Source organism: Furipterus horrens, unplaced genomic scaffold (assembly GCF_987537825.1).
Source record: "Furipterus horrens unplaced genomic scaffold, mFurHor1.1.pri manual_scaffold_5, whole genome shotgun sequence".
Taxonomy (NCBI): domain Eukaryota; kingdom Metazoa; phylum Chordata; class Mammalia; order Chiroptera; family Furipteridae; genus Furipterus; species Furipterus horrens.
In genome coordinates, this window is record NW_028327175.1 from 175,973,025 (window position 1) to 175,986,438 (window position 13,414).

General features: G+C 35.8%; 1 protein-coding gene across 3 annotated transcripts in view; it reads left to right on the plus strand.

Annotated features, from left to right (window-relative positions):
• Positions 1-13,414, plus strand: part of BMPR1A (bone morphogenetic protein receptor type 1A) — a 172,244-nt gene that overhangs the window by 69,258 nt on the left and 89,572 nt on the right. For 2 of the 3 annotated variants that reach the window (XM_090278333.1, XM_090278334.1), the window contains exon 2: positions 8,081-8,195. The exons of the other annotated variant lie outside the window; for it this stretch is intronic. The gene's annotated coding sequence lies outside the window, so the exon portion shown is untranslated. The remainder of the gene's footprint in view (positions 1-8,080; positions 8,196-13,414) is intronic. 3 annotated transcript variants of the gene reach the window in all.

Sequence of the window (13,414 nt, forward strand, 5' to 3'; positions counted from 1 at the left end):
TATATTGCTCTTTTAAGTGAGATTATATAGTATTTGTCTTTCGCCGCCTGGCTTATTTCACTTACCATAATATCAGTTCCATCCATGCTGTCCCCAAAAAGTAAGATTCCTTCTTTCTTCTGCAATGTGTTCCACTGTATAAATGTGTTCACAATTTTTTGATCTTCTCATCTATTGATGGGCACCTACGCTGTTTCCAGCACTTGGCTATTGTAAATAATGCTGCTATAAATATAGGGGTGCATAGGTTCTTTTTAATTATTGTTTCAGGATTATTAGGGTATATTCCCAACAATGGTATTGCTAGGTCAAAAGGCAGTTTTTTAGTTTTTTGAGGAAATTCCACTAGTCTGCATTCCTACCAACAGTGCACTAGGGTTCCCTTTTCTCCACATCTTTACCAGCACTTACTGTTTGTTGATTTTTTGATGATATCCGTTCTGCAGGTGTGAAGTGATACCTCATTGTTGTTTAAATTTGCATCACTCTGATGTCTAGTGATGTTGAGCATTTTTTCGTATGTCTATGGGCCATCTGTATGTCTTCCTTGGAGAAGTGTTTATTCATGTCATTTTCCCATTTTTAAAATTGGATTGTTTGTCTTCCTGGTATTGAGTCGTATGAGTTCTTCATATATTTTGGAGATTAAACCTTTGTCCAGTGTATCATGGGCAAATATGTTTTCCCGTGCAGCTGGTTCCCTTTTCATTTTAATGATGGTTTCTTTAGCTCTGGAGAAGCTTTTTTTTTCCTTTCTTTAATTATTTATTTATTTTGTTTATTTATTTTATTTTTAGAGAGAGGGGAAAGGAGAAAGAGAGGGAGAGAAACATCACTGTATGGTTCCCTCTCACGCACCCCCAACTGGGGGCCTGACGTGCAACCCTAGTCGTGTGCTCTGCAGAAGCTTTTTTGTTTGATGTAGTCCCATTTGTTTATTATTTCCTTTATTTCTCTTGCCCTAGAGGATATTAAGGCAAAAATATTGCTGCATTGGATATCTGAAATTTTACTGCCTGTGTTTTCCTCTAGGACTTTTATGGTGTTACAGCTTATGTTTAACCTTTTTGAGTTTATTCTGGTGTATAGTGTAAGTTGGTCTAGTTTCATTTTTTTTTTCCATATGTACCTGTGCAGTTCTCCCAACACCATTTATTGAAGAGACTATTTTTACTTCATTATAAGCTCTTGCCCTCTTTGTGAACTATTAAATTGACTATAGAGACATGGGTTTGTTTCTAGGTTCTTTATTCTGTTCCATTGCTCTATGTTCATTCTTATGCCAGTACCAGGCTGTTTTGATTACAGTGGACTCTTAGTATAGTTTTATATTGGGTATTGTGATCCCTCCAATTTTTTGGTTCTTTCTCAAGATTCTTGAGCCTATTGGGGATCTTTTTGGTTTCATAAAAATTTTTGGAGTATTTGTTCTAGATTAGTGAAATATGTCATTGGTATTTTAATTGGAATCGCATCAAATCTGTAAATCGCTTTGGGTAGTATGGACATTTTAATGATGTTAATTCTTCCAATCCACAAGCACAGTATATGTTTCCATTTATTTGTATCTTTTTCAATTTCTTTTTTCAGTGTTCTATAGTTTTCTGAGGCCCTGGCTGGTTTAGCTCAGTGGATTGAGCGTCGGCCTGCGAGCTAAGTGTCGCTGGTTCGATCTTCCAGTCAGGGCACATCAGAGAAGGAAAACTCTGACTCCAAAAAACCTCCGCTGCCTTGCGGCATACCTCTTCAGGGGAAAGGCTAAGGGAGTAAACCCCGACAGAAAATCCGGAGCCGGAGTCCCTAAGGCGGTTTGATGTTGTGATCAACACCGGCAACTCCTGCGGCGCACCTGAACCCAAGCTGTATCGACTCCGTCTTTCCCTTGGACCCTTCAGCTGCGAAGAGAGGGGGGGTCTGCTGCATGGGCAACAGCAGACCCTCCATATTACCCTGCCCAGGCTCTGTAGCTTCAGCGTCATCGCAAGATGTCGATTCAACACGGGAGGAGACAGATACCATGTCACTCCCGAGTCGGACTGCACAGCCATTCTTGGCGGTGCAGATGGACTCTTAAGAAGCTACACCATCGTCTCTCGAGACGGACGGCTGCCGACGACGACTGTTCTGCTGAGTTTGCAGTCCTGCTGGTGAGGGTTGGGCACGCCTTCTTCTGCCCAGAGCTTTGTGAATGGCCCTACCTGGCTGCAAAGAATCTCAGGTGCTCAGCTTTTGCCCATCCAGCTTCTAGTTCACTGCAGGAGGCCCAGACACAAACCCCAGTTCTGCATGCATCTTCTCACTAACCACCTGCGCTGGGTGGGGCCCTATTATCCCTTCGCCATGCAGTGTTCTACTCTTCCTGGCCAGCTGGACTCAGTGGGCATGTCCCATGCTTTCAGTCTGGCCTCTTTGCTGACAGGGCAGCTGTTGCTTGCATGGAGTCCCTACCTAGTTATGCTTCAGCGCCCCTCTTTAAAAAAGTCCCTACGTAGCACCTACACTGTAGCACCAAGCCACTGCAGGGATCTCCATCCTCTCTGCCTCCCCAAAAGGCAAAAAGTTTCTCTTTGTCAGGGCTGGCCACAGCCTGCCTGTGCCTCCCTCTGACAATTTTAGGAGACAGAATTTCTGTCCTGAACTCTCCTGGTGGATGCTGCAGCTTCAGACATGCTACTTGTTGTGTGTGTGCAACCTGAGTCTCCCAGACTCTGTTTTTCCTCCCAAGTGTCTCCTGATTAGGGTTGAGAGTTACCTGTGCAGCACCAGAGTCATCCCCCCACCCCCACCCCGCTATGGGAGGTGCGGGAGCTTTTAAGCTGCATTTTCTGTCCTGTTTCCTCTGCTGCAGGCGCCTCTGTACTCCTTGGCTTCAAAATTCATATCAGCTAGGATTCCCTTGATTGTTCCGGTCACTTGTCAGAAAATCAGTTGAAAATTCGTGTTGGGGGCATGAGCAGGTGGGCTCAGCTTCCACCTACTCGGCAGCTATTTTCTGTTCTATATTCAACTTTTTAAGAAATTGCCAAACTCTTCCAAAGGGACTACATCATTTTATAGCAGTGTGACAGTTACAGTTTCTCCATGCCCTTACCCCCATTTGGAATTTTGTCCTTTTGTTTATGGCCATTCTAGTGTGTATGTAGTCGTAGCTCATTGTAGTTTTAATTTGTATTTTCCTAATTACTTAATAGGTTTATAACCTTTTTATGAGGCATAGTTGTAATTTAGAATCACAGGTACAGTGAAAGAGGTAAGAGTGGAGGTAGGCTACATGAAGATGAGAACCTGCACTAGCTGTTCAGACAAATTTTAAAGATATCTCAGAGTTAGAATAGGCAACATTTGGTAATTTTCAGTGATTTTCATACTTGGCTGCCTAAATATAATAGGTGAAGCAGAGGGAGGTGGGTAGTGACATCAAGATTTCAGACTTTTTACAGTTGAGTAGATGGTACTACCATTAGCCAGAAAACTGAATATTGGTGCATAAACAGTTTTTGCGATGGCTTTTATATCAATCCTGTTCTCTTGATGTCCCACTAGAGAAAATATTTAGGATAGCTGTTTAGTAGTTTGGAAATATGTATCTAGTGCAAAAGAAGTATCTGGATTGAGATATAAATTTAGGGGAGTTGTCATTGTGTACATAGCAGTTGAATTAATGAAAATAAATGGTATATTTGTTCTTGAATCACTGTATTCACTGGGTTACTTTTGGTAATTGAAAATTGGTTAAACAATAAAAGAATTTGTTATAATATAAAAAATTCCCATTTTATAAAAACGGTTCAAGGATTAATTTGTTCAAGCCTAAGAACATTACTAAGGACTCAGATGCTTTCCATTTTTTAATGTATTCTTTATCTGTTGAGTTGTCCTCTGAGGCTAGGTCCTTCCTCATGGTCCTAAGATGGCTGCCATAATTCTGCTTGACATATTCACACCCAGAGTTGCTCAGAAAAAAGTGGATGTTTTTATCTGGGTGTCTTTATTTTTCATCAGCCAGGAAAACCTTTCCCAGAAGCACCCCAGCAAACTTGGTCACTTGTCTTATTGGCTGGAATTGCATCAGATGCTTATTGCTAAACCACTTACTGCCAAGGGGAATGGAAATTGCCACAATTGACTCAGACCAGAAGAATTCTAACCTGTGTTAAGCATTTTTTCCTTCTATCTCTTTGGAAGAAGCTTTTTCTGCTTGCTTTGCATTTTGGTTCTCTGCTGTACTTCAGATAGGTAAGGTTTTCTAGGCAGCTCAGTTTCATATCATTGAGTTGTTATTCAGTACACTTCAGATCAGCTAATATTTGTTGAAATCCTACTCTGTGTCATATACTGTATTAGATTCTAGGATACAACATTGATTAAGAAACTTAGAATTTGGTGTGGAAATACGCTTAAGCAGAAGAATGCTATGATAGAACTGTGCATGAACATTTATTTGTATTATGGGTTTAATAGCATTGTTTATGTCTTTGGTTTTATGAGAAAAGGCATCTTGAGTTCCAAAATCAAGCATATATTCAATTTATAAATGAATCATTTGTAACATTTTGAACACAGCCCGTTCATAAATTGAACTTCTCTTTCTGTGTTATGTGGTTACATGCTTTATTATAGATGTGCATGATAAACTAACCTAAATTATACTATTTATTTAAGTTACTTACATCAAAAACTGTATTTTGTTTTTCTGAAGCATGATGTTTGAATTTTCCAATTAATGTACCAAAGGTTTTAACAGGAATACCTTTAGTTCAAGCGCCAACTGAAATGGTTCATAAAATACTATTTTGTAATTTGGTTCTCTTTTTTTTTTTTAAGGTTGCATGGATGCAGCTGTAGTGTTTACAGCAGTATTTGCATAGTATGTGTGGGGTGATTTTTACGGGTGCTAAGAGAAGGAAAATGAAGATGAGGAAGAAGGGATTTGGATTGTGGAAGAAAAAATGTACAGTCAATATTGCTGGTTCTGTGAATATTAAGAAATCTATTTTGTGACATCAGATACAAACTCAAAAGTCATCTTAAATTTTGTCTTAGTATATTTATCAAAAGCCTATTTATGCTATTCTTTTCAATAAAGTAAATCTTATATATACAAGTTAATGGGTGACATTCTAATAACTTCAGAGACAAAGATAGCTATAGTATCCACAATTGATGTTTCTCACTGATGAAGCGGTTCTCAACCTGTGGGTCACGACCCCTTTGGGGGTTGAACGACCCTTTCACAGGGGTCACCTAAGACCATCGGGAAACACATATATAATTACATATTGCTTTTGTGATTAACCACAACATGAAGAACTGTATTAAAGGGTCGCGGCATTAGGAAGGTTGAGAACCACTGGACTGATGGGTTCTTCAAAGCACCCTGGTTAGTGATTTTTAATGCACCTCAGGATTTAAGATTTAACCAGTTTAATAATTTTAAGAACCTAGAAAGATGTGTACATTTTGATGGCAAAGAGGATATTTTGTAAAAGCAATATGGGGTTAAAATTAACTTCTCCCAAAATACTAGAGTATATCTTGAAAGGTTTGATTTTCATGAATTCTGAGTCATTAAGAAGCTCGGATGTGTTTTTAGAAGAATTACCTTTTCCTTAATATGTTTTCTAGAACTTACAGGCTTGAAAATTTCAGACATAAAATCTTTGATGAAAATTTTATTACTTGCCCTGGTTTTGTAACTTAGTTAGTTAGAGCATCATCCCAACACACCAAAGTTGTGGGTTTGATCCCTGGTCAGGGAACATGTAAGAATCAACCAGGGAATGCACAGATAAATGGAACAACAAACTGATATTTCTCCCATGCCCACTCTCCAAAAAAATCAATCAATCAATCAATCAATAAAAAAATTAAAGTTTTATTACTTTTACTTGTTTAGTATTTGGTTTTAACTGGATCCTATGTGGTTGTTAAATATATGTTCATATGCTAAAAGCTTGCGGTAAATTACTCTGTAAGTTAAGTAATTAAAGTTGTGTACATTTTGCCTATGTAAATCCTGTTTATACACATATATGTATTTATAGATCTCTGCTTATAGGACCGTAGCACTATATTGCAAAGTTAGAGAAAGCCTTACTTTTTTTCACAGAATTTCTGGTATGCAAAAAGTGATTTGCAGACCTGTACTTCATGTGAAGCACATCCTGTCCTTTTGATTGTCTTTTATTTACCTCTTAGTAAAGAAGTCAGTTCTCCAAGTGTCGCTGGTTCGATTCCCAGTCAGGGCACATGTCTAGGTTGCACGTCAGGTCCCCAGTTGAGGGCACAAGTGAGAGGCAACCACACAGTGATGTTTCTCTCCCTCTCCTTCTCCTTTCCCCTCTCTCTACAAATAAATAGATAAACAAACAAACAAACAAATTATTTTAAAAAAGTCATTTCTTAGTGGGTCATAAATTCATCCTTTAGAAAAGGTTTTGTGAAGTTTATGTTTTATGTATTTGTACATATAAGAGAATGGATGGAGGATAGATGATTCAGGGTCTTGGACTTTGAAGGTGATATATTTGAAGATTATTTAGTTTATGTATTTTCCTTTATTATTAACTTTAGATTTAGCCTAATGCTTGAAACTTCTTTTTTACACCAAGGATACTGTGTTGTAATAAATAGTGCTGTAAGAAACACTGGTTGGTAAGTGGTTGCTGTTCATTTTATTTATTATTTGATCCATTGAAAATATCTGGTAGAATTAGAATCGTACCATATATTTTTAAGCATAGTCACTTCAATGGACTGTTTTAAACTTTATGAATATAGGTTAATTTGATTGCCTCCCCTCTCTTCCACACATACCCTTAGGGAAGAATGGAGCTATTGGCAAAGAATGGATTTGGAGGAAAATATTTATGCCATTTCTAAAAGGAAACAATTTTTTTTTTAAATTTAGTATAGGGAAATATAAAAGACTGAATGTTTCAAAAAAAAATTTTTTTTTTTAACCCTAAACACCAAACCACCATCCCTGCCCTCCCTTATTTCTGAGTGATGGTCTGCGTCTTATAGTTATATGAGTACTCTGAAAATGTTAGGGATCTGGTTAACTTGTAGGTAACTAGTCATTGAGAAGACTGTTAAGTGCTTCTAAATGCAGAGAAAGCATTACTAATTGCTTTCAGTGTCAGTCTGTCCACATGAAAGATTTAGCAAGCCTGTCTGCTGAGTGGGCACTCTTGACATTAAGAAAGGCTGCTATCTGATATAGGAGACCGTTTCAGATTGCCCCAGTTTACATGAATTTAGCAATCATTGCCTAGACTACTAAACCTCGGTGTGATCTACATAATACTTATAAATGGACTTGAAGGCACTTTGACCTTGCAGTGGGGCATAAGTAATGTTCATACAGTTTAAACTTTCTTTTTCAATTATGAAACAAAATACTTTGCTGTTTGAAATTTTAGTTAAAAGACATTTGAAGAAATTATTTTTAAGATCTCTAAGTAAACAGCACACACATCTTTAAAATTTTCAGTTGTTTTCAACTTCTAGGTTAATGAACATTGTCTCTTAATGCAAGAGGGTACTAATGGCAGTAGTAACGTAGGTAATTAGTTCTTGCTCTCACAATTCCTAATATTATAGGTAGTAATTTGACTGAAATTAAGAGTGCTTACTGAGACTTTATGATAAAATGTGAAAATAGGGATACTAGCTGGACGTTCAAGTATATTTTTGCCTAAGTAGGAATCTAAATGTTGTAGAATTATAAATTTTAGTGCTGCTTCCATCTGATTCTGTTTGATTTAAGATGTGAATTTTTTTTTTTTTTACCAAAACCAGAGCTAATTCAAAAATTTTACATGTGAGTAATTCTTTCCATAGAAGTACTATTACCTTTGTGAAGTTGAAAAATACTCAAAATAGGTGACTTCTTTGGGTAGAGGTCAGGAAAAACAGTAAACTGATAGGTTTCTAAAATACTGTAGACCTTTTTATTGAATTTATATTGAAAATGTATAGTTTTATACATGATGACTTTTTAGTATTGCTTTTACATGTGTTAGTCCAATAAATACAAGTTCTTTCAGTCTGAAATAAGTTCTTTTTTTCTAAACAGATTTATGAAAATATGCATCAGTTTAATACTGTCTTGGAATTCATGAGATGGAAGCATAGGTCAAAGCTGTTTGGAGAAACTTGGAAGTACAGTTTTATCTAGCCACATCTCTGAGGTAAGGAAAAGACTTAAGAAAATAATTAGAATAATAGGAAACCTCTCATTTAAAAAAACAGATTTTTAAATTAATTTATTTTTAGAGAGGGGGAAGGGAGGGAGGAAAAAAAAGGGAGAGAAACATCTATGTGCGAGAGAAACACTGGATGGTTGCCTCTCGCACACCTATAGCTGGGAACCTGGCTTGCAACACAGGCATGTGAGCGGACTGGGAAATGAATCAGTTTGCAGGATAATGTCCAACCCACTGAGTCACATCAGTCAGGGTGAAACTTACCATTTTTTAACAATTGAAAATAGTTCTTTTAAATCACTGCTACCGCTTTAACTTACTTAGTTTCTTTAGTCACCTTCCTTATGAATCATAAGTAGTTCTAATATATTCTCCTTGTCTAATGTGAGTAAAAAGTACTTATTTATTACTAATTACATCTTCTTTATAGAAAATAAGCATTAAATGATGTATTTAAATTTATTTCTTTCCTCTTAAGATGACTAAGCAGAGTTGAGAATGGAAGATATTAAAATGTTTACATTATTCTGAAACATTCCCCCATTTAAAATTGAGGATCAAATTATCTTAGAATAATAGGTCTTTGGAGATAGAATTCATTTAAAGAAACAGGAATTGCAGTAAAACCAGGGACAGGGGAAAGAAACCATTCTAAAACAATATGTACATTGAAATCACATTATTTTCACATTCATGTAGAGATTCATTTTCAGGTAAAAGGTTTGAATGTTTCAGGAACCTACCTTTTTAAAAAATAGGACATAACTTTTATGAAGCTGTCTATACTTTTTCCTCATGAAATGTGTTTTGCTCATTGCTTCTACTTCCTTATAGCAACTTCTTTCCTACCCCCTTCAAAACTGCTGTATTTGTTGAAAAATGCTCATGACTTTTTAATTACTTGTCTTTTATTAGGTTTCATACTCTCTGATCACTGTAGTGGTTACTATTTTTTCTTGAAATTTTCTTGGTCTCTATGACCTTGTGTTCTTCTAATTCTACTTCTCTGTTTACTCCCTCAAAATTTCTTTTCTTTTTCTATTCTTAAATAATGATCTTCCACAATGGGTAGGTTTTATCTTTGAAATTCTTCTATTTTTTTCCTTTGGCTTTTCTAATCTCACGATTTCAATTATTACCTCTATATGGTCTTTCTCATCCTTCCTATTTTCAGTTGCATGCTTCATAACCCAATGTTCCCATTTCTATTATTGGACCTCTTTGTCATCTCTGCTCGTCTCAATGCTCACTCTGATTTCTCATCTTTTCCTTTCTTCCTACCCTTAGTCAGAGATCAAGTCCTATCAGTTTTACCTCTATAATGTATCATGAATTTTTTAATTCTTTTTTCTAATCCCTCTGTCACCATCCAGGCTCATTCAATTCCTTATATTACATTTCACCTGAAATATTGCAGGACTCCCCTAACTTTGTGCTACTCCTCACTCTGTTTCCCTCTACATGTTGCTGCCCATTTAAGTTTTCTGGAAGATAATTCTGCGTGTACTGTCAGTGACTCTGTTAGCCTTTCAAAGTAAGGTCAAACTCCTCTAATGTTAAAGCCTTTCAACAGTGTAGTGTTAAAAGAGTGACATCTTTGACTGCCGCCATCCTTTTCTTTCTTTAAACACTTATAAACACCTACTCTGTGCCAGGCGCTGTGTTAGGCACTGAGAATGCAAAATGTTCCTTGCTTTGCTCTCAAAGATCATGTTTAAAGATGAGTATGCAAACAGTTAATTCAAGTGTGATTTGGAAAGTGCTATATGAAGTTGAAAAGTGTAGTGGAATCACCTGGAAAGGCTCCACCACCATTGTTAGAGAAAATTACCACAAAGGCTTAACATAGGAAACAACATCTGAGTAGAATCTTAAATAATGAATAGAAGATTTGTGAGTGGAATTTGAGAGGCAAGAGAATTTCATGCACAGAGTCCAGCATAAGCAGGGGAAGTTTGAAATGTACAGAATGTACAAAAGACAGAAGAAAACATTTTGTATGGTTTGAATTTATGATATAAGAGAGGGCTTGAGGGACAAGACTGGAAAGATCTTGATTGTGAAGAACTTTGAATGCTATAGTTAAAGTTTAGGTTTTATTTTTTGAGTAGTTATCCATCTTTGAAAATTTCTAACAGGTATTTTGGATTATAATTGTGTTTTGTTAATATCTGGCAGTGATATGAATGATAGTTTGGAAGGGGGAGATACCAGAAGCAGAGAGACAATTAGGATACTCTTAATTGTTTTAAGCAAAAAATGCTGAAGCTCTTAATTAAGATAGGGATCAACATACCTAAAATTATGAAAATCTCTAAGCATTGGTTATTGAACAGATGTTTAATTTTCTCCTTTTCTACCCCTACATGTATGATACCCTTTAGCCAATGATTTGAAATTGTCTTATATTTTCTCTCTTCTCTATTCATTTATTCTTTTCTCCTGGCATGCTTTTCCATCTTTTTCTCTCCTGTTGAAGACCTATCAACTTAGAAAAATCCATCTCAAGTGCCAGTTTATCCATAAGGTTTATTCTGACATCTATTCCTTTGACTCTAAGAATATGTTCCTCCTAATTTAAGCCCCCAAAGCACTTATTTTTGCTCTATAGGCTATTACTTTTTTTGGTCCCTGTTAAACTGTGTAATAGCAATTTACAAAGGCAGAATCATAAAATAAAGAACATGGTCCCAATCCTCTGTTTATAATCATATCAGTAATGTGTGCGTATGTGTATGTTTGTGCACGCATGTGTGTGTGTATAAAAAAAAAAAAAGAGTAATGATAATCAGCATTCCCAGGTAAAATGATGAACACTAAAAGAGTAAATTACTACTTCTCATCGGGGTTCTATTGCTCTGAGAAGTACAGATTGAAATAGAAAGGGTTATTTGAGTGGGCTTTGAAAGATGAGTAGAATTTAGTTAAGTAAAGAAATAATTAAAAGATATTTCTAGAAAAGCTGATTAATAAAAAATGAATATTTCTGTGGGATTATTGTGGAGATCTTGGTAAGTGTAGGAAGTGTGACATAAAGAAAATTATATTTGGGAAATTACTCTAGCTGTGTTGTATGAACATACATCATTAGAGAAATGAAGTGAGGATTTGGGGCTCAGATAGTTGTAGCAGTAGACATGAGGTAATCAGAATTTAATCAGAGTGGTAATAATGGAAATAGAAAAGAAGGACTAAATGGAATTAGTATTATGAAGGCAGAAGGAGCACTGATTTGTCACTAGATATTGGAAAAGGTGATGATACCCACATTTTTTATTTGGATAGTAGGGATGATGTTTAGCATCATTAATAGAAAACATAAGTAATTCTTCAAATCCAGTTGGATTCTGAGTTTTGTAAATTTAAAGAAACATTAAAATTAATGTTCTATATTGTTTTTCTTTTCTTTTGTTTACACACAACAAATATGTTTATACATTATTTTTTAAGCCTTAGCATACTGAAAGGGAAATTGTATAAAAAAAGCAGAGTATTATTGCCTCTTCTAGAAGAGCCCCTTATAAAGAAATAAATATTCTTCTGTTCATACTTATCTCTTTTGCTACAGTTTCAAGTGCTATGTTAGTAGAATTTAAGAATGTTTAAAGCATTCCTACAGATAGGATTCTGACACTTAATAAAGGATGGTATCTTGTTTTAGTAGAATTACTGTTAAATGAATAGGGACCTGTGGAGAAATTCATTAGACAGAATTTGATGGTTCTACAGTAACAAGTAAGCATTACTATGGTAAGGTCCTTAGAGAACTACCTTATAGTGAGGTAATAAGTTACCTCATTCTATAAAACTAGTTGGTTTTGATGCTTTAATTATTTTCAGCTCAATTCATGATTTATGACTTTGCAATATTTAGGAAAAGTTCCAACACTGTATATTTTTGTTCCTAATTATACATTGTGTAAAACCAGAAAACATTACATTATTGAGGAAAGAAAGCATTCACATTAAGAAAAAGTTAGGCTTTTTGATTGCACTATTATCAAGTTATTTCCTCTCTAACATAAATCCAGTTAAGCTCTCATATTAATTAATATTTGTATTCTATTATTGACATATTTATATTTAAAGATTCCCCTCTAGCATTCTTATTTCAGAATAGTCACAGCAGTGTTTCCAAAAGTGTGGAGTGTATACTACTGGTAGTATTCAGAATGAGTTTAGGTGGTACACAGATGAATTTTTTAAAATGTTCATAGTTATATATTTACTTTTATAACTTCCTATTTATGAAAAGGAACACTGACTTTTCAATTTAAGGTAGTGGTAATATGTTCCCTTTGTTTTCTGTTTTGAACTGTGGTTCAGAAACTTCTAGTTTATGGCAGTAAAATTAGTATCTTTGTTCTTTTTTAAAATCTTTTTCCTTTATTGTTGACACTATCTTTGTTCTTTATAAAGTCCCCCAATTAATTTATTTTATCTCCTTTAATCTTAATCTCCATTTCCATTTTCCTCTCTTCCTGCCATAGGAAACCACTCTTAATTTGAATGAATGCATTCTTATAGAACATATAGTGTTGGTGTGTATATATGTGTGTAGTTGACTTAACTAGATTTTGCTACAAGTAGTCTGCCCCTTTTTTCCACTGTTTTCTTCAACACTGGAAAGTTAAGATTCTCCATGTTGCTCTGTGTGTACTTGTTAAAAGCACAGACAGTGGAGCCAAGTTGCTTTGGTTTGAACTCTGACTGCATCTCTTCTTAGTTGGGGATTCATTTGACAGTAGAGCCTGAGAAAAGGACTCATGGCTGAGTCATTTGTTTGGGAGGTCATCCAAAGAAGCAGAAATGAGAAAAGGGGAAAAATGAGACACAGAAAAGAATAAATTTACATGAAGTGTATTAATGAACTATTTATATTTATCACTGGGCAACTGGGGTTCAATTACCCTGGAGATTTTTTAAATGTCCCTCAGTATTGTCCCACCGAAGGACAAGGAGCTTGGGACATTTTCCCACAGACTTTCATCTTTTGTTAATTAAGGGTTGCTCCTAGAGCTTTTAACTCTTCTCATTTGTGTGGTTGTGCCTGCTGAGTAGTCATCTTTAGGTTTAGAGAAACACCCTGAGAAACAAAACAGAGCAGTGCTTAGGCTCACAATGCATGTAGATGCTCTCAGACAGTGCATAGAAATGTGCATCGTAGCTGTAATAAGGGGATTTGTCGCAGAGCACCATCTTTG